This window comes from Mobula birostris, chromosome 21 (genome assembly GCF_030028105.1).
Source record: "Mobula birostris isolate sMobBir1 chromosome 21, sMobBir1.hap1, whole genome shotgun sequence".
NCBI classification, from domain to species: Eukaryota; Metazoa; Chordata; class Chondrichthyes; order Myliobatiformes; family Myliobatidae; genus Mobula; species Mobula birostris.
In genome coordinates, this window is record NC_092390.1 from 44,427,092 (window position 1) to 44,455,032 (window position 27,941).

A 27,941-nucleotide genomic window follows, 5' to 3' on the forward strand; every position below is an offset into this window, starting at 1 on the left:
GGACTGTGAGAACATGCAACACAGTACTGGAGAATGCTGGGCTGATGTTGATGCATCATTTTAAGCATACCAATATGTAAGTAAGCCTGATAAAGTTATTCTGTGAACTTACATTTGATTGCCTTGCTCTTCATATTCTCTTCACTGCTAGTGTTAAAATGGCTAACAATGCTGTTTTGACACCCTGACAATGGTGTGAAGCAGTTTATAGGTTATGACCCTCAAAGGAACGTCTGCAAAAAGAAAACTGGACATACTTTCATATGCTACATGTGGGATAAACATTTAAAAGCTGTGTGGTACATACTAGACTGGAAATACCTGGAAATTAGTATGGGCAGAATTTAATAGATCTGATGCTTGACTCGTGGGCTTTTTATGGCCATTTCCACATTTATCAATGAAAATTGTTGTTAAAGGTACAGCATAGGACCTGTGCTTATAACTCAAAGTCAATGCAAATTTACTATCAAAGTACATATAAGTCATTATATACAACACTGAGGTGAGGTTCATTTTTGCAGGCAGTCTCTCACTTTCTCACTCTCCATGAGTATGAGGAGAAGATGGTGGCACGATGCAGATTGCGTAGCCACTCCGGTTAATGATATCTGTTATCTGTCAAGTAGGGTGCTGTGCACAATCCTGATTTGATGGAGACAGGCATGAGAGAACGGAGGAACATCTGGAGAAACTTCTGAAATGCCTTTTTCGTTGCCGCTGTTACTGCATGATCCAGAATCTCTGGAGGGGAAGACCCGGAGTCCTCGGCTTTGCTTGTTGCTTGGCAGCCGGGATGGGGTCGAAGCGCTCGGCAGAGATGGTGCTCGGTGCTCAGTGTCGAAGGGCTGGTCAGAGGCTCGAAGTTTTCGGACGGACTCAGAGTCGGCTGTGGTCAGGTGCTTCCAATGCATCGACAGTTGTTGGTGCCTGAAGGTTTATGGCAGAGAGAGTTTCTCCCTTCTGCCGCCTGCTATCTTAGACTATCGGGAGTCAATCGGAATATTGAGACTTTTTTTTACCGTTCCCATGGTCTGCTCTTTATCAAATTATTGTATTGTTTTGCACTGTTGTAACTATATGTTATAATTATGTAGTCTTGTCAGTGTTAGTCTTTGGTTTGTCCTGTCCTTTTTGTGATATCACTCTGGAAGAACATTGTATCATATCTTAATGCATACATGCATTTCTAAATGACAATAAACGAGGACAAATAAAAGTGTCCTCATAATCTAATCCAATCTAATCTAATCTAATCTCACTCACTAAACCCAACTTCTGAACATCTTACTTAGCTCTTTTAAATTTTTACAAACATGTATTACATTGGTTTTCTTCATAAAATATGAAGCCCAATCACAAACAATAAAGTTATATATTTGCTAAATAATGGACCAATGCAGTAAATGCTCTTTGGAGAATAATTTATTGTGCCTTTAATTTCTATCACCTTAAAAACCTTTGAAGTTTATCAGAATGAGTATACTATTTGGCTCCCTGCAATGTTTCTACCATCTCACTTCAAGAACTTGTAACTCTGGTTATTTTAACTTTCAGCACAACTTGACTTTCTTTTCTGTAGAGATGAGGTGCAAATATACCAACAGAGCTTGGGCTAAATGACAATTTGCTTAAATTAAGTCATTTTGATATGTGATTATCATTCACCCATTTAATACAGACTAGGCTGGTTAAGATATTCTTGCTGCCTGTCTATTTTAACAATAGAAGCATCCATCCACTGTTAATTACCTCTGTCATCATCAATGGATCTAATTTTATTAGTGACTAGGATTAGCTCAAGCTAGGTAGTACTGACTAAAGGCATGATCAATCTCTCAGCAAGCTTTAGCAAATGATGCAAGACATTTAGAAGATGAAAACAGCTTGCTATAAAAACTAGTACAACGCAAGAAAGCCAAGGCTCTGTAGTTAAGTTCTTCAAATCCATTCTAGATCCATTTTTTTGTTTTTTCTCTGGTCCCATCAGCAATACTTTGGCTCCATGATGTCATTATTTTTGACATTTTTACATTCCACTGGGTTATAGATCTCCCCTTTATTCTTACACCCTACCCTTCCTTCCTCTGTATGCTAAGATAACATTCACCATTGAAGTAAAGTCATTGACCTGCAATGTTACTCTTCACAACGCTGTCTCAACTGCTATTTCCTGCATTTTCTGCTTTTTTTCAATAAGAAAGAAACCAAAACAGTAATAGGCAAGTGACCTTTCCAGCTGCTCCAGCATTCAGTAAGAGCATGGTCTATTCAGTCTTGGCCTCAATACCAGTTTCCTGCTCTCTAACCATTCCTCTAGACTTCTTTATAGTCTAAATGTCTGTCCAACTCAAATATTTTCAAAAGGGAAAGTGGTGAGATGGTGCCAGAGGGCAACTCCTTCGAGCTCATCTGTGAAACAGATTAAATTCCTACAGCTGTGTTCAAACTGCAGTTCCACATGGTGGTGGGTTCCCACTTCCAGTGTTCACCAAGTGGCCTAGCATTTTCAATATCTCCAGAAGTGGCCTGGATAACATAGGTTGTTGGGGCCTTTGGGCGTGTAGCCTCAGGAGTTCTTTGTGGATGACTCAACTCCACACTTTTGTCACCAAGTGGAACGTCATAGAGATCAGAACATCAAGACAGTGGGTATGGCTATCGGAGGCCTCTGCACTTGAGTGATCTCTCTCTCTCTCTCTCTGGGGTTGTGGGGGGGGAGACTGCTGATTCTTGAGTCAAGTGTGCTTGAACAAGCAGTGCTTCAGATTGAAACATTAAAACAGCAATCTGTTGGTCTCCCTCTCGCTATGGAAGGGCTGACACCTCTCAGTCCCTTGTTAGTGAGAGAGGGAGAGCCTATGGCATGTCAAAGTCCTGGGTTATGGAATGTAGTTTTTGTTGGACTGCAGACCATGGGCTCTTTGGGGGTTTTGCTATTGTTTGCTTGGTGGGTGCTGGGTGCTTCGTGTTGGAACAAGTGGGGGAGGGGTGAGGAGGTTTGATGCTTTGCTACTGGTTGTACATTGGAGGGGAGTGGGGGGGGGGCTTTGGGTCCTGATATTTTTCTGTCATTCATTCATTGAAGTTTTCTTCTGTTTCATGCATGTCCGCAAAGACTAAAAGACTAAGATTTTTGTGTAGTATTCGGTATACCATCTTTGATATTGAATGGAATCACTTTAAAGTCTGTTTCCACAGTTTTCTGGGGTAAATAATTCCAAAGATTCATGACCCTCAGAGAAGAATTTCTTCAGTTCCACCTTATATGGGTAATCTCTTATCCTGTATCGATGTCCCCTTACTCTAGATAAGTTCATTATGGAACATACCCCTAGTATCCACCCTGTCAATCCTTGTCAGATTCTTATATATTTCAGTAAGATATCTGCTCTATTGAATTAGAATAGTCCCAACCTCTTCAACACTTTTTCACATATCACCCTTTCATCCTAGGAATTAAACTTTCTGCACAGTTTCCAACACAACTACCATTTATCATTCCTTAAACATGGAGACCAAAACAGTATGTTATGCTCAAGGTGCAGTTTCATAAGTGCCCTGTAAAACTGCATCAAAACTTCCCAAACTTTATACTCCATAGTCCTTGCAATAAATTAACTGTTTATTAGGCTCCCTATTACTTACTATGTCTGCATCTTAAACTTTTGGGTTCCATGTACTAAAAAAAAAACTCAGATCCAATGCAGACTTTCTGTATTCTCCGCAAAAGTTGCTAATTATCAACAAACTTGGCTACAGTACACTTGGCATCTTCATCCAAATTATTAATGTAAAGTATAAATACTTGAGGCCCCAGCACTGATCTCTGTGGTACCCTACTAAATACTGATTGCCAATTTGAAAATGCATTTATCACAGCTAATTTTTTTTTCTGTTATCAGCCAATATCCATGCCTACCTAACAACCCCAGATCTGCATGAATCTCTTGCATGACATTTGACTGAATGCCTCCTGGAAACTGCATCTATGCATAAGAGATATCCTCTACTGGTAGGGAAACAGTGGGCTCTCTATTCACAAATTGAACGCAGTAGGAGACCATAAGGAGTAGAGCAATATTAAGATATTTGGCCCATTGAATCGGCTCCACAGAGCTCAAAGTCAAAGTAAAATTTATTATCAGAGTGTGTACAGGACACCACAAACGACCCTGAGATTGTTTTCTCTGCAGACATACTCAGAAAATCTATAGAATTGTAACAGTAAACAGGATCAATGAAAGGGCAAGTGCACAATAAATAAGAAGACAATAAACTATGCAAATACAAATATAAATAAATAGCAATAAGTAATGAGAGCATGAAATAACAAGATAACGTGTCCTTAAAGTGAGATCATTGGTTGTGAGAACATCTCAATAGAGACGTGGTAACTGTTCTTGAACCTGGTGGTGTTACCCCTGAGGCATTACACCTTCTACCTGATGGTAGCAGCAAGAAAAGAGCATGGCCTGGGTTTTGAGGATCTTTGATGATGGATGCTGCTTTCCTAAGACAGCATTTCATATAGTTGAGCTCAGTGGTTGAGAGAGCATTAGCTGTGATGCACTGGGCCAAATCCACTACCTTTTGTAGGATTCTCCACTCAAAGGCATTGGTGTTCCCATTCCAAGCTGTGATATAGCCTGTCAATACACTACAATCCACTGCAGATCTATAGAAGTTGGTCAAAGTTTCTGATGGCACACCAAACCTCCACAGATCCCTGAGGAGATTCTAGAGGCACTGTTGTGCTTTCTTTGCATTTACATTTACAGTAAATGATGGGTCGAGGGTAGGTCCTCTGAGATAGTAACACCCAGGAATTTAAAGCTATAGGGGTGAATGAAAGAAGTACAACCTAGATGTAGTGTTAAAAATGTTTTGTACAAACAACGCCAGTGAAGACATATGCAAATGGATCTCAGTGTTGTATTTGTTCTGTGTACAAGACTCTATCAAATCTACATATATGTCTCATTACTTCATTTTGCAATCTCATTCCACCTGGCTGGGCTATATTGCCAATAATTCAGCTATGGTAGGCACCCATAACACTGTGACATAATTCATGAGCAATTTATCTCTTTATCAGTAATGAAATAATGAAAGTTTTTAAATCAGTTATTACAGTTCTCTTAATCACTTTTACCATCTTTTTATCACTTATTAGAATGCCCCACAGCATAATAAAATTACAATAATTAATCACTGCTGGACTTCCAAAATTTCGGTGATGTTTGAAGTAGAACAGCTAACAGTGGACTCTGCTGGTCAGGCCTTTTTGTGTGTTCTGAGTTTCATCCCATGCCTCCAACATGTTCAGCAATGCACCTTTCAGGTGAGGTCTACGGTGGCATTGTAGATGAGCTGGTAGAGTTGCTGCCTTACAGTGCCGAAGATAGGAGTTCAATTTAACTTCGGATGCTTTGTATATGAAATTTGCACATTGTCCATTTGACCAAAGACATGCAGATGGATAAGTTATTTGGCCACTGCAAAAATACCCCTAGTACATAGGTGAGTGGTAGAATCTTTTGGGTGGGGGGAAGTTGATCTAAGCATGGACGAATATAAGTGTAATCAATGTATGATTAAAGTAAATGGGTAGTTGATCTATGGATTTTTCCTATGCTGTACCTCTTTATGACTCAATGAGGTGCTAAATCAAGTTCTTAAAATATTTCTAAGAGCTAAATTATAGGTTTTATTAATGTTAGAAAAGCATTCATCCCCAGGTAAAATGATCCAAACAAAGGAAATAGGATGCATGACCAATTACAAGATTGTAGTGTTGTTGTTTGAGGCAGTCATGTTTTCAGCGCAGCAGGAGAGCTTATTCTTAGTCAAATGGATAATTTTAAAACCACTAAACAAGCAGAAAGGGGCTTGCTTTAACATCTCATCTGAATAAAAGCAACTCCTGCAATGCAGCAGTTTAGACAGGAATGTGCTCTGTTCCTGGGGTGGTAAAGACAAATTTGTGTTTCATTCAACTGTGCAAACTGACAGAATGATTCAAGGACTAAAAAAAAATGGTCCAGCAAAATTAAATACATTTGGACTGACAAGTCCAGGAACAGAAATTCATTTAGCTTTATTACAACTTACATTTTCTATCAACTGACTGTACATTAGTGAATGAAATAACTACTGCATCAAATGAGTATTCATCAGATATGTACATTCTTCCCAAATGTTATATGTTGCCATCCATTTCTGTAACTCTGTTTAGAGATAGTCAACACTAATCACTTACATTAAAGCAAAAAAAAAAGCTGCAGAAAACTCTTGTTTATTCACAGTAGATTGATGACATGATGATTTTATAAGCAAGGTTAATCCAGGCCACTTCCTTAGGGAAATGTTTCAGGAGAGACCAAGTTCTGCATTACTATCAACCATTCCTAGCTATGAAAGACTGATTTCCAATTTTCCAATCATTAGCAAATTGTTCATGAAAGTAAACACAAGATAAGTAAATACACACCATGGAATTTAAATTATATTTCTCAAATTACTTTAAGTCTCCTTTATGACAACAGGAAATGCCCTCGTCAAAATTATGGAAAGATGCAGAACCAACAGGGTTGTCATAGCAGGGGACTTCAACTTCCCCAGTATTGATTGAAACTTCAATAGAACAATAGGCTTAGACGGGGTGGGATTTCTTCAGTATATCCAAGAGAGGTTCTTGAAACAGCATGTGGGGAGTCCAAAGAGGGGAAAAATCATAAAGAACATCGAACATGGTTCACTACAGCACAGAAACAGAGCCCATGGGCCACAATGTTGTGTCGAATTGATTAGATTAGTAATCTAATGGCCGACTAAACTAATCCCTTCTGCCTAAACAATGCCAATACCCCTGCATTTCCTGCTCATTCATGTGTCTATTTCAGAGCCCCTTCAACATCCCTATTACATTTGCATTCACCATTACCTCAGGCAACACATTCCAGGCAATCACTCTCTGTGTAAAAAAAAACTTGGCCTGCACATATCTTTTGAATTTAACCCCTCTCACCCTAAACACATGCTCTCTCATACTGGACATTTCAAACCTGGGGGAAAAAAAAGACTGGCTATCTATCTCTCATGATATTATAAACTTCTGTCAGATTTTCCCTCAGGCTCTGCCATTCCAGAGATAACAACCTAAGTTTGTCCAACCTCTCCTGATAGCACATTCACTCTAATTCAGACAGCATTCTGGTAAACCACTTCTGCACCCTCTCCAAAGCCTCAAAATTCTTCCTAAAATGGGGTGAACAGAACTAAATGCAATTCTCTAAATTTGGCCTAACTAGATCTTAGATTAGATCAGATTATTAGATTATGACGACACGCAGTCCTGTTTTATTGTCATTTAGTAATGCATGCATTAAGAAATGATACAATGTTTCCCCAGAATGATATCACAGAAACACAAGACAAACCGACTGAAAAACTGACAAAAACCACATAATTATAACATATAGTTACAACAGTGCAAGGCAATACCGTAATTTGATGAAGAACAAACCATGGGCACGGTAAAAAGTCTCAAAGTCTTTCGAAAGTCCCATCATCTCACGCAGACGGTAGAAGGAAGAAAAAAAAACCCTTCCTGCCATGAGCTCCAAGCGCTGCAAACTTGCCGATGCAGCACTCTGGAAGCACCCGACCACAGCCGACTTTTGAGTCCGTCCGAGAACTCCGAGCCTCCGACACTGAGCACCATCTCTGCCGAGCACTTCGACCCCAGTCCCGGCAACAGGCAATAGGCAAAGCCAAGGATTTGGGGCCTTCCCCTCCGAAGATTCTCGATCGCACAGTAGCAGCGGCAGCGAAGCGGGCATTTCAGAAGTTTCTCCAGGTGTTCCTCCATGCTTCTCACAGCGGTCTCCATCCCCTAGTTAACACATACGATATCATTCGGAACGGCCATGCACACTGCATCGCGTCACCAACTTCTCCTCCCTCCTCCTTTCTAGAGTTTTACATCCTGCAACACAACTTCTTGACTCTTGAACTCAATTCTTCAACCTATAGCCTAGACAATGTCCTTTATGCCTACATGATGTCCATGTCCCTCCACTCTGTCTACATTCATGTGCCTATCTAAGAGCTTCTTCAATATCTCTATCATACTTACGATCAGGCACCACCCCAGTCAGCACATTCCCAGTACCAACACACATCAAAGTTGCTGGTGAACGCAGCAGGCCAGGCAGCATCTCTAGGAAGAAGTACAGTCGACGTTTCAGGCCGAGACCCTTCGTCAGGACTAACTGAAGGAAGAGCTAGTAAGAGATTTGAAAGTGGGAGGGGGAGGGGGATATCCAAAATGATAGGAGAAGATGGGAGGGGGAGGGATGGAGCCAAGAGCTGGACAGGTGATTAGCAAAAGGGATATGAGAGAATCATGGGACAGGAGGCCCAGGAAGAAAGAAAAGGGGGAGGGGGGGAAAAACCCAGAGGATGGGCAAGGGGTATAGTCAGAGGGACAGAGGGAGAAAAAGGATAGAGAGAGAGAAAGAATGTGTGTATATAAATAAAGAATGGATGGGCTACGAGGGGGAGGTGGGGCATTAGCGGAAGTTAGAGAAGTCAATGTTCATGCCATCAGGTTGGAGGCTACCCAGACGGAATATAAGGTGTTGTTCCTCCAGCCTGAGTGTGGCTTCATCTTTACAGCAGAGGAGGCCATGGATAGACATATCAGAATGGGAATGGGATGTGGAATTAAAATGTGTGGCCACTGGGAGATCCTGCTTTCTCTGGTGGACAGAGCGTAGGAGTTCAACAAAACGATGTCCCAGTCTGCGTCGGGTCTCGACAATATATAGAAGGTCACATCGGGAGCACCGGACGCAGAATATCACCCCAGCCGACTCACAGGTGAAGTGTCGCCTCACCTAGAAGGACTGTCTGGGGCCCTGAATGGTGGTAAGGGAGGAAGTGTAAGGGTATGTGTAGCACTAGTTCCACTTACAAGGATAAGTGCCAGGTAGTTGATCAGTGGGGAGGGATGGGGGGGACGAATGGGCAAGAGAGTTGTGTAGGGAGCGATCCCTGTGGAAAGCGGGGGGGGGGAGGGAAAGATGTGCTTCCTCGTGTTTACATTCCTAGTACCACCTCTCGCTGCACAAAAATGTTGCTCTGCACATCTTTGAATGCCACTTCTCACCTCAAGTTCATTCCCTTTTGCACTAAACATCTCTGCGAAAAAGAACGATAACACAACTTCTCACTCTTGAACTGAATGCCTCAATTAATAAAAGCTAGAATACCATATGGCTTCTTTACCAACCTATCAACCTGTATCGCTACTTTCAGCGAGCTTTCCACTTGTTCCCCAAAATCACTGTGTATATCAGTACTCTGAAGGGTCGATAGACAATGGAGTAGGCCATTCGGCCCTTTGAGTCAGCACCGCCATTCACTGTGATCATGGCTGATCATCCACATTCAGTACCATGTCCCTTGACTCTGCTATCTTTAAGAGCTCTATCTAACTCTTTCTTGAAAGAATCCAGAGAATTGGCCTCCATTGCCTTCTGAGGCAGAGCATTCCACAGATCCACAACCCTCTGTGTGAAAAAGTTTTTCCTCAACTCCGTTCTAAATGGTCTAACCCTTATTCTTAAACTGTGGCCTCTGGTTCTGGACTCCCCCAACAACGGGAACATGTTTCCTGCCTCTAGCATGTCCAATCCCTTAATAATCTTATATGTTTCAATCAGATCCCCTCTCATCCTTCTATATTCCAGTGTATACAAGCCCAGTCACTCCAATCTTTCAACATATGACATTCCCGCCATCCTTGGAATTAACCCAGTGAACTGCACTCCCTCCATAGCAAGAATGTCCTTCCAGTAACTGCGTACAGTGTCTCTACATTTGATCTCCCAAAGTGCAACACGTCACATTTCACTGGTTTAAACTCTATCTGCCAATTTCTCTGCCCATATCTGCAATTTGTCTATCTTCTGCTCCGTTATTCATCAGTCTCCGATGCCATCTACAACACTATCAAGCTTCATATCACCTGCAGACTTACTATCTTACCCATCTACATTCTCATCCAAGCCGTTTAAAAATATCACAAATATCAGATGGCCCAGTACAGATCCCCACAGGTTCGCCACTACTCATGGAGCTCCAACCAGAATAAGTCCCATTGAAATCCACTCTCTGGTTTCTATGGACAAGCCAATTTTGAATCCAAACAATTTATTCACCGTGGATTCCAGGTATCTTAATTTTCTAGATGAGCTTCCCATGAGCGACCTTGTCAAATGCTTTGTAAAATAATTTAGACAACATCCACAGTTTTAATTTTAATCTTCTTCATCATCTTCTCTAAAAAGACATTCAGTAGGACACAACTGGACCTAATTTAGAGAAATGAGCCTGACCAGGTGACAAAGCTGATAGTGGATGAACATTTTGTGAATAGTGACCGCAACTCATTATAATTTAAGATCATTATGAGTAAGGATAAAATCAAATCTTGTGGGAAGGCACTAAACTGGGAGAACATATTATAATAGGATGAGACAGAACATAAGGGGTGTTGGCCGGAGGGGCTGCAGCTGGACAAGATAATGTCTCACATATAGAAGTTACTTAAAGATGAACAGTTCAGAGTTCAGGATTAACATGTTCTCATAAAGAGTAAGGACAAAGATAGCAAAGTAAGGGAACCTTGGATTATCCTAAATTTAGTCAGCAAGGAAAATGGAGCATACATTATGTTTAGGAATTTTAAATCAGATTGGGTCCTTGCAGAATACAGCAGGAAAATGTCAAGCAGGTGACTAGGAAACCTAAATCCATGAAGTGTCCTTGGTGAGCAGGATAAACCTGAACCACAAGGCATTTATATTATGAAAAAAGAGGATAAATAAACTCTACTCCAGGATAAAGGAGGAAATTTGTGCTTGGAGTCAAGGATTAAGGATAATCCAGGTAATTAGAAAGCAGTGAGCATCACAGCAGTTCTAGGGAAGCTATTCGAGAGGATAAAGTGGGATAGGATTTACGGGCATTTGGAAAGGCATGGCCTGCATGAGGACAGTTAACATGGCTTTGTCAGGGTTGGCTGTGCCTTACAAATTTGATTAAGTTTTTTGGGTAGATGACCAAACAGCTTGAAGACGGTAAGGCAGTGGACACTATCTACATGGACTTCAATCAGGTATCTGATAAGGTCCTTCATGGTAGGTTGATTCAGAGGATCCAAAGTGAATTGAAAGTTTGGATACAGAACTAGCTTGTCCATGGAAGACAGAGGGCAAGGGTGGAAGGCTGTTATTCCGGCTGAAGGTCTGTGACCAGTGGTGTTCTGCAAGGATGGATCAGTGCTGGGACCTCTGTTGTCTGTGACAAATTTCAATGATTCGCAAGAAAATGTAGATGGGTGGGTGAGAAAGTTTGCATTCGACACCTAGATTGGTGGATTTGTGGACAATGTAACGAACCACCTAATAATCCCATGGGATATAGATCAGTTACAGATATGGGCAGAGAAATAGCAGGTGGAGTTTAATCCAGACAAGTATGAGGTGTAGCAATTTGGGAGGTCAAATGTAAGGAGAAAATTATACCATTAATTGTGGACCCTTTAATACCATTAAGATATAGAGGGATCTGCTGTCTAGGTTTATGGTTATACTGGATAATGTGGTAAAAAGGGCATTTTGAATGCTTACCTAGATTGGATAGGTGTTGATTGTAAGAGTAAGGAAGCCATGCTACAGCTATATGAAACTTTAGTCAGGCCACACTTGGGGTATTACGTACAGATCTAGTCACCTCATTTTAAGAAGGATATGGAGACTGTGTGGAGGGTGCAAAAGAGGTTTACAAGATGATGCCTGGATTAGAAATTATGAACTATAAGGAAAGGTTAGTTAGATGTGGGTTGTTCTCCTTAGAAGCTAAGAGGCGAGATGTTTAAAAATGATGAGGCATTAATAGAGTAAACAGTTAGAATCTTTCCTCCGGGGCAGAAATGTCAAATATCAAAGGATATGTTTTTAAGGTGAGAGGTGGGAAGTTTAAAGGTGACATGACGGAGGGACATTTTTTTTTTACATGGAAAGTGATAGGTACCTGGAATAGATCACCAAGAAGAGTAGGCAAATCAGGCAGTTTGGTGGAGTTCAAGAGACTTTTAGATAGATTTGTGAATATGTGGAGAATGGAGGGATATGGATAGTACACAGGAGGAAAACGTTTTGTATAAAATGGCATCAAGATCAGCACAATATCATGGGTTGAACGGGCTGTCCAGTACTGTACTAATGTTAGTGAATTATTATCCATCTTCTTCTCTACTCAAGAAGTGCTTGTCAGTTTCTACCAAATAAAATGGATTTAAGAATAAAACAAAATATGAAATAATAAATGAATGTTTTGCATTAAAGTCAGATCATTCTATATGCCATGTGAAATCAATGCTATTATCAATTGTACCCTGTCTATGCATTCATCTTAAAACTATGTTCTGTATTAGTACACTACAATCTATAAATGAACTCAAAATGTTACCTGGGGTGACTGCCTATTCATTGGTTTACAAGAACAAGATTGCAATAAAGCACAGGGTTCAAATGAGCCTTTTCAAACAACAGGGATGTCTCAAGCCTCTGGACATTTTTCCCTTTCTTTATCATTCAATTGTTTTCTTTATCAATTATACCAAATTTACAGGACATGCCCTCTTCCCATTGCTACCTTCAGGAAGGAGGAAGCCTGGGCACACATTCAACAATTCAGGAACAGCTTCTTCCCCTCCGCCATCTGATTTCTGAATGGACATTGAGCCCTTGAACACTACCTCACTACATTTTTTTTTGCACTACTTATTTGACTTAATTGTTTAATGTATGTATTCATACCACAATTGACAGCTTTTTTTCTATTATTATGTATTGCTGCCACAAAGTTAACAAATTTCATGACATATGCCAGTGATTTTAAACATGATTCTGATGAACTATATCATCAAAACTCATCCCTTTTATCTCCCTTGCTACTAGTCTTTCGGTATCACCAAATCTACTCCAACCTGTCTTTACCTAATTCCAATTTTTTCTCCCCTCCTGCCATCACTTGATTCATACTTATACACATTTACTGATTGCTGTAGTACTTGTACTTTAGTTTTTTTGTGTTTACAAAATAAAAGTCATAGGTTGGATATTTATGTCAATATTGTTTGATAATGGCTACATGCACATCAGCTGAGCTCTGATAAGTGCATGAAAGTGTTCAAATTAATTTCCTGATCGCTGTAACTCACACTAGAAATGCTTATCTTGCAATCTGTTTCATGGTCAACCACTTCAGGCACAAAATAACATCTGCAAATGAGTTCAATTGCTGGGAAACCAATCTGCTGAGAATGTCCTACAATTCCTCTTAACCCTTGAGAATCCAACACACTTTCAGTATTATCATGGTCTCAGAGCAAATATTTCTATTTAAGATCGTCCGTAGAAAAATACATATACCAGCTGAAAGCACACGTTATTTTGAAATTGCAACATTTCTTTTGACTCAAAGATACCTTTGACCATAGATAAACTGAGTAAACAGGCAACAACATGGCAGACAATGTACAAGGGAAGAAAAATGTGAGTGTAAGTTTACCCCTTTTGGCCAATAAAAATAAAACCAAAAATACTGAGTATTAGTCAAATAGTGAGAGAATAGTAAGTGGTTATATTCAAATTAATTTTAATGTCCTTGTATAACATGACTGCACAGTAGGTACGGTACACAGTTAGGAAGACAAATGGCAAGTTGGCTTTCAGTGCCAGGGAAGTTGCAGCCAACCTATTCGTTGCTGGGTGGTGAGGAGCTGACTTGAAATGTCTGATGCCATTTTTTCTTCATGAACAGCCTGGAATTCTTCTGATGTGTATTGTGGTCCGTTGTCACTAACAGTTTGTTCTGGTAAGCCATTTCTGGCAAAGATAGTCCTCAGACAGTCTTTGCTGAGGTGGTTGACTTAATTGGTATAACTTCCAGCCACTTCGAATGAGCAGCTACAGCAATCAGAAACATGGAGTCCATGAATTGCCCAGCAAGGTCAATATGTACTCTTTGCCATGGTGAAGATGGCACTCCCATGGCTGTAACAGTACGTGTGATGGTACATTTTGAACTTGTTGGCATCCCGACAACTTTTGGCCAAGTATTCAATTTGTTTATCTATTCCCGGCCATCACACGTAGCTCTGAGCAAGACTCTTCATCTAGATTGTCCCTTGGTGCCCTTCAAGTAGATTTTCCAACACTCTGGTCCACAGTTTAGAGGGAACCACAACAGGAGATCCAAACATCAGCATTCTTTGACATACAGACAGTTGGTCTCGTCTCACTGAGAACTCTGGAAGCAGAGGGTTACCATGAGCTGCCCATCCTTGCATTGCCACTTCATAGACTTTTGAAAATGTTGGGTCATTCCTTGTTTCCCTTTGTATTTCGGAATATGTTACCGGTAACTGGTCCACCAATGCAGTGTGGAACACTTCTGCTGGGTCACAGTATGAAAACTTTTCTTCTTCAGTTGCCAGTAGTGGAAGACATGACAAGACATTAGCATTGCTGAGTTGTTTGGTATCCTTGAACTTTATGTCATGAGAATGGGCTTCTAGGAATAGTGCTCAACATTGTAACTAGGTACTCACTCAGCCTGGTAAGCACTTTACCAATGTTCTGGAGGTGCTCTTCATCATTTTTTCCAGTCATGATGATGTCATCAAGGTAGCTTTGTGTTTTGGGATATCTTGGAACACTTGGTATAATGCTCTTTGCCAAATTGCTGAAGCTGATGCGACACCAAAAACGAGGTGATTATACTGGAACAGTCCCTTGTGAGTGTTGATTGTGAGGAACTTCCTGCTTGACTCCATTTGCAGAAAGGCTTGTGACAGGTCAATCTTTGAAACCTCTTCCCGCCTGCTAAAGATGCAAAAATGTCTTCTATCTGTGGCAGGGGATACTGCACAGTATGCAACACCGGGTTGATGCTCACTTTGAAATCGTTACATATGCAAACGGTTCCAGCCTTTTCTTTCTTCATTACCAGGACAATGGGCATGGCCCAATCGCTCTACTCAAACTTGGTGAGAATTCCTGATGCCTCTAAGGTCTGCAGTTCAGCATCCACTTTAGGACATGGTGCGTAAGGCATTGGACGCGCTTTATGGAATCTTGGTGTTGCTGCTTCATCCAGTTCAATTCTGGCCTTTATGCCTTTGAGTTTACCAGTCCCCTTCTCAAACACCTCATTAGCATTAAGCACCTGTGCCAGTCTCTGGGTAGTGCTACCATTTGGACTGCCCTTGCCTGTTGATGTCACAATGAGATCTTTGATTGAGTGCCAGTCTAGTTGGATTTTTCTCAACCATTTACGTCTGAAAAGTGCTGTAGTGCTAAGGGCAGGGGGCATTGCTCTAAAAGAAATAGATCAAAACATTACAGACAACATCTATGGAAATTAATAAAGAGTCAATAATTTGGGCTGAGACAGACTCTTGAAGTTGTCCTCAATGGTGGTTAAGCTATGCCTGTAATGGAACTGTATGTAACTCTCGGCAGTCTCTTGTGCTCATATACGTTGGAGGCTCCATAAATAGGCTGTGATGAAATCAGTTAGAATGCTCCCTACCATACATCTATTTGAAAATTATAAGACTCTTTGATGACATTTCAAGCCTTCTCAATCTCTTAAAAGTAGAGCCATTGATGTGCATTCTTATTGATTGATAAGATTGATTCAATGTGTTCGATTTAAGCAGGCTAAATCCTTTAAGATGTTGACACCTGGGAACTTGAAGCTACTATCCCTAAACTCTGCTAACTGGTATGTACTCTGACAACCTCCCTTTCCTGAAGTCCATAATCAGTTCCTTAGTCTTACTGGCACTGAGTCCGAGATTGTTATTGCAACACCAGTTAACCAGCCGATGTATCTCGCTCCCTTAAGCTTCATCTGAGATTCTACCAACAATAGTGGTTTCATGATCAAGTTTATAGATGGTGTTTGAGCTGTGCTTAGCCGTACAGTTTTGAGTGTAGAGAGAGTAGAAGAGTTGGCTAAGTGCGCATCCTTGAGGCATGCTTGAGCTGCTAGTGAGTGAGGAATGTCATAACCAATTTGCATTATCTTTGGTCTCCCAATATGGAAGCCAAGGATCCAGCTGCAGAATAAGGTACAGTAGCCCAGGTTTGATTCTTGATTGCCACTTCTGAGGGAATGATGGTGTTGAATGCTGAACTGTAATTGATAAACAATGGCCTGACATATATCTTGTAGTTGCCTATGCGTTCCAATGCAAAAAAAAAATGAAAGATACTTCACTGAAATGTATAAAATTGTTTGCCCTGACTGAGGAGTCCAGAACTAGATGTCAAAATATTGGAGGAATCAAGGAGTAAAGCAGGAAAATGGTATTGAAGTAGAAGATGAGCTATGATGGTGTAGCAGTTGGGAGGCCCAAATGGCCTATTCTTGCACCTATTTCTTATGTCCATTCAAATCTACAGAAGTTCTGCTTTTACACATACTTGTTAAGAGGGTTGATTAGATCAGATTATGAGTATTACATCATAATACTTTTTTCAAGGACAGGAAGCAAATTAACACAGATATGCCTCGGGGATCTGTTCTGGGACCCCTTCTCTTCATGATTTTTATAAATGACCTGGATGAGGAAGTGGAGGGATAGGTTAGTAAATTTGCTGATGACACAAAGTTTGGGGGTGTTGTGGATAGTGTGGAGGGCTGTCAGAGGTTACAGCGGGACATCGATAGGATACAAAACTGGGCTGAGAAGTGGCAGATGGAGTTCAACCCAGATTAAATGAGGTGGTTCATTTTGGTAGGTCAAATATAATGGCAGAATATAGTATGGTAAGACTCTTGGCAGTGTAGAGGATCAGAGGGATCCTGGGGTCCGAGTCTATCAAACATTCAAAGCTGTTGTGCAGGTTGACTGTGTGGTTAAGAAGGCATACGGTGCATTGACCTTCATCAACCATGGGATTGAGTTCAAGAGCCGAGAGATAATGTTACAGCTGTATAGGACCCTGGTCAGATCCCACTTGGAGTACTGTGCTCAGTTCTGGTCATCTCACTACAGGAAGGATGTAGAAACTATAGAAAGGGTCAGAGGAGATTTTAAAGGATGTTGTCTGGATTGCCTTATGAGAACAGGTTGAGTGAACTTGGTCTTTTCTCCTTGGAGTGACGGAGGATGAGAGGTGACCTGATAGAGGCATATAAGATGATGAGAGGCATTGATCATGTGGATAGCCAGAGGCTTTTTCCCAGGGCTGAAATGGCTAACGCGAGTGGGCACAGTTTTAAGGTGCTTGGAATTAGGTACAGAGGGCATGTCAGGGTAAGTTTTTTATGCAAAGATTGGTGAGTGCATGCAATGGGCTGCCGGCGACAGTGGTGGAGGTGGATACAATAGAGTGTTTTAAGAGACTCTTGGATAGGTACACAGAGCTTAGAAAAATAGAGGGCTATAGGTAACCCTAAGTAATTTCTAAAGTAAGTACATGTCCGGCACAGCATTGTGGGCTGAAGGGCCTGTATTGGGCTGTAAGTTTTCTATGTTTCTATGTCAGCCTATTCTATAGCAGCTGAAAGATAGATGGCAGCAGAGAAATGTAAATGCTTGTTTTATGAAAGACCATGACAGAAATGCTGGAAAATGAGTGACCTTGTAAAGATATGTGGATGGGAAACCGAGAGGTGTAAGATGAATGTACTTGTTGAGTCAAACTCTACTTATTGAAAGGAATAGTCTGTAATTTATGTTCTTCTCCTTTGGCAGCAGACTGATAGTGTTTCTGTCCCATTTCTTTTTCTTCATGTGCATTCTCCTCTTGCCCTGAGAAATTGTTGGTGTACATCTTGTGTTAAGAGAAGGATGTATGTAAAGGAAACAGCTAGTGAAACTGATTTCATTATCCTGATCATCTTCATCCATGCTTTTTTTTAACAACTCTTCTCTTCGTAACAAAGAGCAAGTAGTCCCATTATGAAATCAATATTTAGAGTAAAAATGAAGACTTTGAGCAGAACAGAGCAAATGCAGCATCAAACAACATGAATCAAATCCTGAAGTTACAAGAGAATATAAACTGATGAGAATCAATCGTGGCAATCACTTTCTAACAAAGAGAACATTTAAAACATTGTATCATGTTTAGGTGTCAGGTTTTAAGTAAAATTAACTTTTCTAGAATATTAAAAGATTATATGACTTGAGAATTTTGAGGTCTTTCTTTTGTTCAAGACAGTTCAACCTACAAAGTTCATTAATAGAAAAGCAGCAATATGAGGTTTCCCTTTTGTGGCTGCCTCATATCTATACTATTTTCATATATGAAACTCTTGCATAAGTATTTGGCTTTAGAGTTTGTAATGATCAGTTAAATCAAATCATTCAAAAATACACCAACTTTTCTTCAGTAACTTAAAATTTCGTGCATTTTCTTTCTGGGAGTCTATAGGTATTTAATCATAATTGCAAGAAGGTAACCACAAATACCACCCATCCCGCAGAGAATTTGGGATGGTCTTTGGGACCAGAGTTGTCAAACCTCATATATCTATATAATAATCAGGAGAAATTATTTAGGAGTTGTGGGCATCTTGCAAAGGCATAATTCAATCTAGTTTTCTTGAGAATACAGAAGCTATTTTGCACATGTAGTCATGCTGAATGACATGCAAGAACCTTTATTAGAGAGTTGGCCACACTTTGGTTTCAGTTAAATGGGCATTGATAATACATACAATACACATAAAATGCTGGAGGAACTCAGCAGGCCAGACAGCATCCATGGAAAAAAATATAGTAAATATTTCCAGTCGAAACCCTTTGGCAGGACTGATCGGCTGATAATACTTACTTTGCTACTGAGGAGTCTGAAGCATCTAATCACCTTTCTAGTATGTCTATAGTTCAGAATTTTCTCCCAGTGGCCCTCTCTTGCTATCAATATCCTCATATTTGCAAATGGTTTTCTAAGAGCAACCCCTTCTTCAACCCCACTCCCAACTCCTTGATACCTGGTTTAATCTGTAAACACCTTATCTCTGATACTATATGAAACCCAGCCCGAGACCTTCAATGAAATTGATTTTCTGTTCCCTACTAGGATTTGGAACACTCCAGTATTCCTAGTATTAAGATGCTACCAATAACCTTCACACTTCAGTGCTACCCATCCCCCCCAACCATTATCCTTCTAAATTTCCAACACTAACAAATCTCCAACTTTGAATCCTGTAGAAACCCTTTCCCCCAAAAGCTCAATTTTCAAAACCCTTCAAATTCTACAGTCATCTCACACAAGTGAATAAATTGATTCCCAAATGATCCACGCTATCCTGCACTTGCAGCACTTTATCTAAACCAAAAGGCCGATTGTCAATGCATATCACCTTCATCTAAGTGGCCCGTGAGTTAAATGTTGGAATATTTGAGTCATGAACAATGACTGACTTATTCCTTTACATTTCTCTAGGGCTTGAAAGCTGAAATGAGTTCTTGGTTGGCATCATGCCTTAGTGCTTTCTAGACCCAGATCATGGTTGAATGGTCAAAAGTATTTAAATATGTCAAAAGATTGTGAGAAGATTGAGTTATTAGATGGTCAAGTTCAAAACTAAGCCTTGCTCTTCCTTACCAGCTTAGGCATTTTCAGCTCATTAAAGGCTGCAAAGAAATTTCCAAGTAGTTACAAACAAAGAGAAATCTGCAGATGCTGGAAATCCAAGCAACACACACAGAAAATGCTGGAGGAACTCAGCAGGCCAGGCACTATATTTACCACTTAATTTATATCATTGAAAATGCAAAGTCGTGTTTAGTTCCCACTGCAGGCCATCAGAATTGTCAGGGCTCTTCACCAAAATATTTAACTTATGCTGATACAGATTTTAGGAAGTGGGTATTATGCAGAGGCAGGGAGGTTGCTTGGTGACTTCTTGCTTCACCAGCAGAAGAAAATCTGCAGAAGTTGGAAATCCAAAGCAACACACATAACATGCTGGAGGAACTCGGCATCAAGGCAGCATGGAAAACAGTAAAGAGTCGATGTTTCGGGCCAAGACCCTTCATCAAGACTGATGAATAGTCTTGGCCCGAAATGTCAAACTGTTTATTCTTTTCCATAGGTCCTGCCTGGCCCACTGAGTTCCTGTAGCATTTTGTATATGTTGCTCTTTCTTCACCAGGTTCACCAACGTTATCAACATGACACAGAAAAGCTTGTGCTTTTGTAGTTTCTAAGGATTTTTCTCATTTGGATCTGACACAACAGCAAATATAATCCTTAGTATCTTTCTTTGTCATTAGTCGTATTAATTGTTAATACTTATTATTTTTGAAAACATGGATTTATTTTTCTGGGATCCTTATATTAACAATCTATGTGCAAAATACATACATAATTCTAAACATTTATAATACATCCTTAAGTCAGGGAATGTAATTTATAAACCAAGGGAGATTACCATTGTTAAAATTGCAGAGTTGTTGCAGTTATGGCATTTTAACTTGCTTCAATATTCCATTTAACTAGGAACAAGGACTTTAATAAGATCATTAACACTGAATGCACATTCTCAAACAATTACTGGTTGAAGTAAAATGTTACATTTAGAATAATGCTTAAACAGAATTTTGGATTATGAATTCCACACTCATCAGCATGAGAAGTGGAAATGGAGCCTGACCATCAGATACCCAATTAATGTCAGTTTACTTAGTACAGACAAGACTTAAACTTTGAACATTTTGGCCTGGTAATATGCTTCTCTTCCATGTCTTTGGTGTATGTCAACTTAAAGTTGCAGGACACAAGCAAAACAAAAATCTAAGTTAAAATAATTTTAAGATAGATCGAATAAAAAAGTTTCTAAGTTAGGGGAATTCAGGAACAATCTGTACATTGCTTTATTCAAGTTATACTGGATTTGTGTTTGCCTCTAAATTCAATTGCATAGTGTTGTTTCTTTCAGTGTTACACTGCTGAACATTGATTCTTTTCCCCACGAGTGATACACCATAATCACTATTTCTGAGTAATTTTACTTCACAGTCACCAGCTATCATGTAACTATCCTGACATAGAGATCCATACAGAGGAGGTGATGATGCAACCTAGGATGACACAATTGTCTGAGTATGATTATGTCAGTTTGTTCAATAAATCTCCCAATTGTGGCACAAAACTCCTGACAGTTAACTGGCAAAATCTAATAGCCTCTCGCTTTGTTATGAATCAAACAGGTTGATGTCGAGTGTGCAGCTTTTCTATAACCGTTTGATAAAACTGAGTGCCATTTCAGGGAGCACTTAACAGGCCAATCCATAACAGGTTTGAAGGCACATTTGAGCCAAAGCAGATAATGGTAGCAGGCACCCTTCTGTTAAGAATGTCTTTTGAATCAGTTAAGTTTTTAAAACAATTAAGTGGCTTCCATGGTCACTATTACTGATGCAAGGTCATTATTCCAGATATATTTAATCCATTGTCTGTGAATCCTCAAACAGTCATAGTGGGGATTTGAACTCACATCTATGAATTAACTGGATGACAATTCTAAATCATTGTCACGTATTTTGTTACCAGTTTATATATCATTTTGGTATTTTGGTATCTTACAAAGTCTTCTGAACAGTAAACAGATATAGCATCTTTCTCTTTTAGTGTGGGGAATGGAAGGATCAATTATCATTAATTCATATCTTGGTAGTTTAATAATGTGTATGGAATGAAAATGAATAAACAATTTGTCAAAATAACTAACTTTAATGAAAATTGTATGTTTATTATGAGCTATACTTTTTTTATCATAATTTTGAGTGTTCTTCAGGGAAGGAAACATGTACTACTGCATATAATTGGCTTGGCTTAAATGTAGCTTCATTGCTACTTGAGATTTGACCACCAGTCCTATTATGTATATTATGCAATGCTTCATGTAGTGGTACCTGCTGTACCTACTAAAATGATCACTGAGTGTATGTGCATGGTTTTCTGCCGCTGCAGTGCATCTATGTCAAGGTTCAACATGCCGTGCATTCAGAGAGGAACACCACTGTCGCTTTCCTGTCTGCTTGAACAAGCCATTCTCCTCCAACCTCCCTCATCAACATGGCTTTTTTGCCCACAGAACCACTATTCCCTGGATATTTTTTTTTGTTTTTCTTTGCACCATTCTCTGTAAACTTTTAACGTTTAGAGCATCTGTAATATCTCCCGTGAAATTAAATCCATCCACTTACAATTATTCTCTAATAGTTTGTTTTTAGCAACTTTTTTATATCAGCTGATGTGAATACTCAATTTACTGATATTAACTTTAATGTATGAATTGCTATTATTTGCTACACAGTTTATGAGGAATTTAAATTAAGAGCAACATTACATAACTTTACATTGCTGAAAACATACTCATTGTCCTCGGTACATTTCACAATATATTGAACACTCAGTACTCAACTCATCACGGGACATTATGACTAGATTAACATCTGACATGGAACATTGTTCAATCCCACATGACTAACATTATTTTTATGTTCCGTCAGAAATACAACACAATAAGCTTTTTTCCATAGTATATTTTAGTAATATGAAGTTCTTGTAATGTTAAGGTTTTTACAAGTAAGCATGTTACCCAGCTGGTTGAACCTACAGTATCTGCATCATCAGATCTTGAGCACAAATCTTTCCCATCATCTCTCTCAATGGTATTACACTAGAAAATGCAACCTCAGAGGCAGCACAGCTCAAAAGACAAGGATCAAAAATTTGCGTTTGACTGAAACAGGCTTGTAACCTATAATGTAGATAATCAATTGGGTTATAGCTGTTCCTGCAGGTCTCATCAGTTGATAATTGTGAATATTATAACACTGATCTTATAAAGGTTGTGATTTTCTCATTATAAGAGCAGTAACCCCGAAGATTAAGAAAATTTTAAGATTTCAGCACTAGAGACCAAATTGATAAGGAAAGAGAAAAGAAAATGTCAGAATAATCTATTAAAAACCCTCTAAAAACTGGAAAATGTTCTATAGATATCAAAAAAGATTAATAGAAGTTCATATAAGGTGGAGAATAAGAAATTATAAAATGGTAAAGAAATTTCTGTCTTTCGTGGATAGTGGAGGATAACCTGTCTAGGGTAAAGCAGGAGCTGAAAGAAATTAGCATGACTTTAAAAAGATCTAGTGATGTTAGTTGGATAAAAGCTAATAAATCTGTGGGAGCTGAATGTTTCAGAGATGGTGAGTGTTCTCATTATCTTCCAAATCTCCACAGAATTGGCTTCACTTATCACTTATAGTCATTGTCTCAGTTATACAGGAGAGAATACCATTCTCTAAACACTTTCATACAAAGATCCTTTTCTCTAACCTTCTCTTTGGTGTTTCTTGTAAAAACACATCCAGCACATTCACCAATAAGTGGAACCAATCTTTCAGTATTTTCACCAGACAAAGCCTCACAGGTTTATCCACCCCTTTATTGGTTGCTTCTCTCTCAAATGTGCTCCAATTCACCAACTTCTCTTTACTGCTCCTGATCTGAAGGATGTATGAACTCAGGCTCCCTGTTGTCTGGTCTTTCATTCTTATTCACCAGAGCTGCCCTTCACAATTTCCTTCTCTCATTAAACTCTCACTTATAAATCTCCCTTTCCCCCTAAATCCCACCTCTGTCTCTTCCTACCTCCCTTCCTCTGTTCACTACTATCACCCTCTCTAATCTCCAGCTTCCAGTTCACACAGCTCCTCATGATTTATACCAGAACAGCCCCACCATATTTTGAGCAACAACCATCCTTGTACAATCTGCAACCATGCCCTCCCCATTGAATCACTCATGACATCTCCAACCGCACCTCAGCCCATCTAGTCTGGGATAAGTGTAAGCACCTTTTTATCAAACTATGGACCTTGGGCTTCCATAATGTTATACTGTCTCTCTGTGCAGATGAAGAATGAAAGAGCACAAAGGAGAGGAACAAATATTTCTTTCTCCACAAATGCTGTTTTATTTGCTCTCTGTTTCAGACAGCTGGTATGCTTTCTCTTTAGAGAAACCAGTAACTTTAGTTTTGTTCAAAACTATCGATCCCAAACTGTTGTGTGATTGAAACTAACCAAGGATCTTTTAAATAATCCAAAAGATTCCTGAGCCAATAGGCTGGTCCTGGACTTATTTCCTGGCACAATTTACATATTACTATTTAACTATTTATGGTTTTATTACTATTTAATTATTTATGGTGCAACTGTAACGAAAACCAATTTTCCCCGGGATCAATAAAGTATGACTATGACTATAAATATGAAAAGCAAAAAGAAAGTAGATACTGGGAACTTAAAATAGCAACTGAAAATGCTGGGATTATTCAGCAGGTCGAGTAGCATCCATGAAGAAGGAAACAGAACTAATAATTCAGTAAGATCTCTCAAATAAATCTCGATAGATAACTTGATGTATTACCTTGCACTTTCACAAACAATTAACAATAAAATCTAAGGGTTGATATGAGTCCATGCAAGCTAGATCAATGCAGTTAGCACTGGAAGCAGGCGTTTAGACTGGCGGAGTCAGTGGAGTAAAGAAGCTTGCTGTTTTTCTTTCCAATTGCTGTGTTGATCTCTCCAGATCAGCTCTATGTCCATAACAATTAAAACAAGTCCCTTGACTCCACGGCGTCTGCTGTAGCTTCATCAGCTTATTCTCTGTAGTATTTTCACTGTCAACACTTGACATACTTCCCGAGCTTCTTCCGGTGACCTCACCCACCCTGAGTCCTGCTCAATTCAGATGACCTAAATTAATTCTGACACACCCTAAATAGTTTGCAATCATTCATACTGAAACCCTACCCAGCTGTCATTTTTTATCCTTCACAGATACTCTGTTGGCCTATTCAATTCTATTGGTGGTATTATGAAGTTTGATTTCAAAGATTACACAGTCAAAAGCACACTCCTTCTTCCAGCTATTACAATAATAGTTTTTTTAAATTCTGATCAGCAAGGCTGCAAAATTTTAAGTCTGAATTTGTATAATAATTGCACCTACCTGCAAAGTGAATTTTTTTCTAATTAAAACCAAAACTGGAAATGCAGTGGACAGTGAGGAAGGTTATCAAAGCTTGCAGTAGGATCTGGACCAACTGGAAAAATAGGTAGAAAAGTGGCAGATGGAATTTAATGCAAACAAGTGTGAAGTGTTGCACTTGGGATGAACAAACCAGGGTAGGACTTAAACGGTGAGTGATAGGGCATTGTGGAGAGTTGTAAAACAGAGGGTCTGGAGATCTGAGGCCTCCATTGATCAGGGTTGAGCATGGATACTGTATCCTAACTATCTAGATACGCAAGCCAGGGTAGTGCTGTATGGAAAGCAAGCTGCTGCCCATGTGTGTCTGGAAATACAGATCCATAATTCCTTGAAAGTGGCACCACTGGTAGATAGTGTCATAAAGAAAGAGATTGCAACATTGGCTTTCATAAATCAAGGTACTGAATACAGGAGTTGGCTGAAGCTGTATTAGACATTGGTGAGGCCTAATTTGTAGTATTGTGTGCTATCTGATCATCTACTTACAGGAAAGATACCATATCAAAAAGATTAAAACAGTGCAGATAACATTTCCAAGGATGTTGCTGGCACTTGAGGACCTCAGTTATAGGGACAGGTTGAATAGGTTAGGACTTATTCCCTGGAGCATAGGAGAATAAGGGAAGATTTAATAGAGATATACAAATTTATGAGGTTTGTAGATAGAGTAAATGCAAGCAGGCCTTTTCCACTGAGGTTGGGTGAAATTCGAATTAGAGAACATGGGTTAAGGATGAAAGATGAAATGTTTAAGGGGAACTTCTTCACTTAAAGGATGGTGAGAATGCCAGCGGAAATGGTGAACGTGGGTTTGATTTCAATACAAGTGAAATTTGGATAGGTACATGGTTAGGAAGGTTATGGAGGGCTATGCTCTGGGTAGATGACAGAACATATTTGCAAATAACCAAAACATTTCTACCAGTAGTGTATTTGCTAACTGTTAAAATATAAGTTTAGATGAAAATTTACCAATGATGCAGTAATTTATTTTAACAATATCTTAACAAAGTTGTCAGGTAATTGTTGGGTGGGTGTAAACTATTAGATCTCACTCAGCCCGCCAAGGATGGTTTTCTGCAGTAAGTGATGACCCTCACCTACTTCATTAACCCGTTCAGTTCCTACGACATGTTCCAACACAGCACCCCAACACATAAACTGCACCTCATTAGTGACAACTTAAATCTTAAGTGGTCCACATCTGGCCTCTTTGAAGTCAGATATTTTTATGGCTGGAAAAATAAGTGCAATTTCTAAAAGGACAGTTTACAACAGGGTGGTGTGTTTGCCAACACTTCTATTTGTCTCATAATGAACTGCCACCACATATTGAATATCAGTGTATTAATTATGCTGACAGCTACTGCATCACAACACAGCAAGTGAGTATTGAAGATCAAAGAGAAGATCCTGGATTGGGCATTGAATGAGATATTAAATTACTAAGTGCATTTGAAATTGCTAAATAAAACCCTATGCTAGTCGGATAAATGATCATGTACAGCAATAATCTGTTCACTGTGAAGTTGCTTCCTTGATGTCATGGATCTGGCCATCAATATCTGATCATAATGGATGATTTATTTTCATTATTGTGAAATGTCAATATAAGAAATTGTAAAACTCAGTCCATTTTTAAGGATTATATGCTTTCATCCTTGTTAATGCAACAGCATTCATTAGAAACTAATATACTTGAATCCTAGTTCTCTGTTTCAAGTGGACCTGATTCAATTAGACAAGAACAGATGTTATTTTTATATGTATATATACAAAAAGCTGGTACTTGAGCAAAAACAAAACAGTAGAAATTGATTTTTGTAGCCAATGTAACATTGCTATCAATGAGGCTAAATCTGCATTGAGATAACATTCAGAAGGATCAGACTTTATCTTTCTACTTCAAGTAACAATCTTAATCCACTAGGCATAAAGTATGTGAAGACAACATAGAAGGCATAAATACCGTTCCCCAGACACTGTGTTATACCGAGGAGCAATGAAGCTCTGCCGCTGGGAGACAAAGAAGGATCAACAGTGAGAAAAAGGTACAGTACTTTGGGAAAGATAGTACATGGGTAACAATGAGCATTTAAAAGTTCTTCTACCCGGGTTATGCTGAAATGCAGACCTGTTCATTCATAGTCTGCCAATGCCTTTGCTAACTTGTATTTTTGCTTGTCCCTAGGTCCCACAAGTCCTGCAACACTGACCTAAATGGCACACTCCTGCAGAGTAGGGAGAATGGATGTATCTTAGTCCCTATAGTTTATAACAAACTGTTTCCACCATTCGGAATGGTTCATGAGGGAAAGTACTTTTTTTTCTTACATCTAATTATGTTTCAGCATGTATCAAACTATGCCTGGATGTGTCCCAAACTGATATCCAAATGACTAAACTTGCAACAAGTGCTGCTGTAAACAGATACATGCATTGTCTGCAAACTTACCAACCCAGCCATCCATGTTTTCAGACAAATCATTGTATCAAAGATCAATTTTGCATTTTTCAATACTATAGACATTGTATAGGAAAGTCAGGCAGGTGGGCAGAGGGGGTTGGGGACTTTCTTGGTAAAAAATTAATTCAAATCATTATTAGGAAAAGACATAACATCAGAAGATGTAGAATGCCATTATGAAGAAAGCATGGCAGCACCCCTACCTCCTTAAATGTTTGCAAAGATTTGGCATGACATTAAAACTTTAACGAACTTCTATAGACATGTAAACATGAGGAAATCTGCAGATGCTG

At 39.4% G+C, this 27,941-nt stretch overlaps 1 protein-coding gene and 1 long non-coding RNA gene across 2 annotated transcripts in view; one reads left to right on the plus strand and one right to left on the minus strand.

The window, feature by feature from the left end:
- Positions 1-27,940, plus strand: LOC140185764 (uncharacterized). Its single transcript, XR_011882721.1, has 3 exons — positions 1-76; positions 27,112-27,232; positions 27,373-27,940. It is a non-coding gene; the product is annotated as an uncharacterized lncRNA (long non-coding RNA).
- tcerg1l (transcription elongation regulator 1 like) overlaps positions 1-27,941 on the minus strand; it is a 602,997-nt gene that overhangs the window by 392,489 nt on the left and 182,567 nt on the right. The gene's annotated exons all lie outside the window — the stretch shown is intronic.